This window comes from Fundulus heteroclitus, chromosome 15 (assembly GCF_011125445.2).
Source record: "Fundulus heteroclitus isolate FHET01 chromosome 15, MU-UCD_Fhet_4.1, whole genome shotgun sequence".
Lineage (NCBI taxonomy): Eukaryota > Metazoa > Chordata > Actinopteri > Cyprinodontiformes > Fundulidae > Fundulus > Fundulus heteroclitus.
Window position 1 is genome coordinate 26,083,147 of NC_046375.1, and position 5,255 is coordinate 26,088,401.

Genomic DNA, 5,255 nt, shown 5'->3' on the forward strand with positions numbered 1-5,255 from the left:
AAAAGTGGGTCGCAAAGAATCTGCTCATGGGCAGTCAGCTTTGTTGCTTTGCTCAAAAATGGTCAGATCAGAAAACTCTTTCTTTCCACGCAGGTTATCTTTCTACATAATTGATATTCTCCAATCAGTGCACACCATTAAGCAAAACAGCCTTCTCTGACGCAGCAGAAAAACCAATCAAGAAGAAGCTTTGCTTGCGGACTTACAAACAAATATTGGCCGTTTGAAAAGTAAGTAAAACATTTTTCGTTAGTTATATATATGGTACTGGTGTACCGCTGTGCCAGAGAGTGGGTTTACTGACACCTTCAAGTTTGTTAACCCTGTGAAGAGAGAAACATTGCATTTTAGGTTTGCGAGTCAGTGGTTACCATGGAAACGAGTCAGAAAATTTTGGATAACTTGCTTTGCTTAGCGACAGTATGGTGCATAAAACGGATAATTAATCACTCAGAACCTCCCGAATTTAAAGTTATTAAGATCAAGACTGGCAACTGGATTATACTTGGTTAAATTGTTTAAATCGTCTCCATAGTCCTCACTGAGTTGCTCTTTACAGTTAGCGTCTTTTTTTGAAAGCTACTTTTTCATTTGTGGGCTGCACAGTGTGGCAGTGGGGTAGCATTGCTTGTGTGTTTAGCACATTATACATCAACAACTGCCATGTATGAAACCATTTTTAAGCCAAGGTGGAAAACATTGTTAAAAATCTACCTTATGTGTAATGATGGTGCAAATAAGGCTGGACGATACAGAAAAAAGGCATATCGATAAAATATAAATCATATTGTTCGATATGGATAGTTATCAAAAAAATCAAAACATCCATTTTAAGTGTAGCCATGACCATTTTATGGCTGCTGCTTAGTGCTGAATAAATGGATTCAAACGCAACCCTGCATTCAACCAACATTTTACTAAAACTGTAAGTCTGAAAAAAAAAAAAAAAAGAAACATGTGCTCGAACTTTTTGAAGACTGGCAGAGCTTTCCTAGGTTTGCATTTGTGATTGGTTGGGAGGATGTAATTTTCTTTTCTTGAATTGAACTACACTATCGATCAATATATATTGTTAGGTGCAAATAGTCTGAGTATGTGTATTAAGACTAACTGATTCTTCTTGCCTTTTACCAGGTTATGTTTTGTCCATTTTGTGGTGGGAACCTTCATGTTGTTCTGTCCTACTGTGGCTCATGCGGCAGAAATATTCAGTTTTTAAAGACTCCATCAAGATGACAGTATGTTTTTCTCTGAAAGTTGTTGATATCCATATAAATTACTGACTTTGTACTGTTTATTCATCATTCAGTAAATATATATTCTTAAGAGTGTCTTATTCCTTCCCCTCAGATCCTCAAGCCACAACAAGCAGATGATCTTATCGCGAAGTAGTTTCACGGAGGGCCACAGTTATGAAGTAATTAGAGACTTCCTTGCTGCCAAACACAATATTTCAGTGAGTCTTAGCACTTTTAAAAGAAGATTACAAAGTGCAGGCCTGACCAGGGGCACAACTTACACACCAATTGCTACTGTGCATTGCAGCTATTTCTGAAGAACTTAAGGGATCAGGCCAACTGCTGGGTTACCAAGCAATGTGGCAGACCCTCAAACAGAAGTATTCTACTATATTATCTTATGACAAATTAAAACCCTATGGAATTGCAATAAGTGGCTGCATTGATGGGTTCTCCAGAAAAATACTGTGGCTCAAATGTGGAAAGTCCAACAATGATCCTAGGATTATTGCTCAAAATTATTTGGAGTGCATTTCTGAGTTTGGAGTTTTTCCAATGCGCCTCCAGACTGACTGTGGAACAGAAAAATGGTTTGATGGCAGCACTTCATAGTTCCTTTAGATCAGTGCACACAGATGGATTTGCAGGAGCCAAAAGCCACATGTATGGGACCAACGTATTGAACGTATTGATAGCAGGTGGTCATACTTTTGGAAACAAAGGTTATTGTCACATAATTCAATTTGTTGAAGTTATTATGAATTAATGCATCTACTTGACATTTCTGTGACTGTTACATGTGATTATTCTGGTCTATATACACACATTTAGTTCTGGGTTTATCATATACACTAGTGTCGGCCTGAGACTGGTTGTGTTAATTTTAAAATTGCTTTCATATAACTGCTTCTTTAACTATTGAAAATTGCAGTAGGTCTCTAAAAGCAACTTCAATTATTATTTAGTGCTTTCTTGGGGCCAAAGTCCCATGTTAATAAGACGCTTACTTTAACTAGGAGTCAGTTCTGGATGGATCTGCTCAGTGACTTGAGGGAAAGGCACCTCTTCAATGGCAGCAGACAACACATGTGTCTGGTGCGATACTGTTTCCTGGGAGTTCTTCAGAATGAACTGGACCAATACAAACATCTATGGAACACTCACACTATTCGCCCTGTTCGCCAGTCCAAGTGCCCATCTGGGAAACCAGAGGCTATGTATCACCTGCCTCACAGGTGTGTATTGCATTTTAATGTAAAACAGAAAGATAATTGGATAATGCTTTTTATTATAAAGCATACATCTATTTTATGTTCATAGGGACAGATACAAGAACATAGATCAGGAGAATTTGATGACAGCATCACATCATTTGTAGCCATAACTAATTTGCAACACCATCCCTAGAAGGATTTTTAACAGTTTGTTTACATAAAAAGTTAAAACTGAAGCATGCAACGTTTATGGAAAATATGTTTTTTAGATATTTGTTGAAATTATCATTGTGTCATCACAGCATAAGACAGGTAATCTATGAAAGAAATTCAGGCTCCTCTGCCTTCCCAACATTAACTGCAGCAAAGAACATACTTTTGTAAAACTTGCATACTGCAGCCTTAAGACCAACAGTAAATACAATAAAACGACCCAACAGATGTAAAATAATGTTTTTAAAAATATTGAATCAAAATTAATTAAAATATTTAAAAATTAGAAGTTTCTGGTCCACCATCAGCCAATTCTTATGATTTGAAGTCAATACATTAATGTGAGTTGAGATCTTAAAATGAGATGGTAGTGAGTTCCAAATGTCACAACTAAGCTTAATTTTTGCAACTGTCAGTAAATGTGGACTTTTTTTCGTACTTCCTCAGATTCAACAGGAGAGTGGATTCCCTGCATCTGCACAAGCCTTGAGCCAATTAAACACACTCATGCCCGCGGCAGGAACTCAAAGTGATGATGATGACGAACAGGAAAATTGCTTTGAAGAACTGCAGCGACAAAGTGGTTTGTCACCACCTCTTCAATGGGAAGCTGCTGTACAAATATACATCACTCTGAAGAACATGGCTGATCTATAAAATGTTAAGACTGTAAAATAAACAACAATGTAAATAGAAAAGTCATTCAGGTTTTGTATATTTATTTTTACAAGCAATACAGCAACTGTTGCTTAAATTGACAACATAAAGAATGTTATAAACAGTTGGTTTCAACAATATGATTGTAACATTGTGTTGTCTTTCAGACCAAACTACACAACAAAACATAGAAATTTGGGAACAAGCTAATGCAGTAGAACTAATATATGTATATACACACACACATAGAACCCACACAACTAGAATCCAAAACTTTTACAGATCTTGCCCAAAATAACAACAGCTGCATATTGACTAAAGGCATCCAAAGCCAGGGGAATTCTTAATCCCAAAGTTCAAGTTGTGCTTAAATGTAATGTAGCTGTCCAAGAGGGGCAGCTTTAAAGTGTTGGCACATGTATTTGCCATGGGGAATTTTGAGGTGTAAATATATTCAAGATGTGGCTGAGGGTCCATACCAGCAGGAGGAATAGATGGCACACCTGTTGCAAACATAAGTACATCCTCCAGGGTCACCTCACTGTTATTTTCTGAAAGTAGAAATAAATACCAACACCGATACATCATAAGTAGTTAATTTTCATTGTAATTAGTGTGATGTGGAACAAATAAACCAACCTTCACAGTCAAGACGGTAGTCGGCCCAGAAACTTGTTGTTTTGTTCTCCTGGGCTCTCCGGTTGCTGCCATCTGGACTAAGCTCTGGTCGGAAGAGATTTTCAATGTCCCCAGCAGATAACTTTCTCTCAGAATGGCACAAGACAGGAGTCAGCGCCATAGGATATTGCCGCAGAGCTGTTAAAAACTGGAAAGTAGCAAGTCCATTCTTGAATCTGAAATGCAATAACAGGTTGCTTAGGAAATTAAAAGTACAATTTGTATCAGCTACTAAGCATTCAAATGAAACACCTGTTTTATACCACTCAGTTATTGCATTTACCTTTTAAAATCAGAATCACTTTATTAATCCCAAAGCGAAATAATTTTCGCGACACGCTCCAGATATACAAAAAAATATATATTTATATATATATATATATATATATATATATATATATATATATATATATATATTTATTTATATATATATATATATATATATATATATATATATATTATTTATTATTATTTTTTATTTATTTTTCCACATCGTCACTATCACTTTAATTTAGATCTATATATATAGATCTAATTTAAAGTGATAGTGACGATGTGCAAAAAAATAATAATAAATTAATAAATGTCAATACAGAGGGGTGGTGTCTGAATCACTGAGGGAGGCATTATAGAGATTGATGACCAGAGGCATCAATCTGGCGCTCTGTGGTGCATCTGGGTAAGAGGAGTCTTCTGCTAAAGGAAAAAGCAACATCAGCAATAACAAAAAACAACTACCTTTCGATTGCGCTGTGATTCCTTTCAATTATGTACCACTTGAGGTACTCATTCACTATGGAGTGCTTTTCCTCCAATGAATTGACACGGTTTAAGCATCCTGCTGTCAGCAACATGGTACTGTGATGTACCACTAAGTCTCTGAGGGTCTGCAATGAGGAAGCATTCTGGATCTGAAAAAATAGAAGATGAACTTTACTACTTTCAGATAAAAGACGTTAATTATATATAAATACAAATATCAGAATAATCATTTGAAATAACATTTCAAAAGAGATAAAAATGCTAACATTTATAGCACACAACCTCAAGTATTGACCATCATACCTCTCGTAACACTTTCCCTATTTCTTCATCTGTCACGTCTGTTACAGATGAGTGGAAACTGGACTGCCCTGAGATGTAGTTGACCTATCCCTTGAAAGGAAATTTGGACCAGGTCCACCATGTACTATGGACATGGCAATCATCTTCCCTGCCAAACTATACTCATCCTCTCTGATTGCTGCTCATGAAA

The 5,255-nt window shown here is 36.4% G+C and overlaps 1 long non-coding RNA gene across 1 annotated transcript; it reads right to left on the reverse strand.

Moving 5' to 3' along the window:
* Positions 1-3,447: 3,447 nt before the first annotated feature.
* On the reverse strand, positions 3,448-4,870 carry LOC118566060. Its single transcript, XR_004932751.1, has 3 exons — positions 4,739-4,870; positions 3,962-4,176; positions 3,448-3,873 (listed from the first exon to the last, which is right to left on the reverse strand). It is a non-coding gene; the product is annotated as an uncharacterized LOC118566060 (long non-coding RNA).
* Between the last annotated feature and the right edge of the window lie 385 nt (positions 4,871-5,255).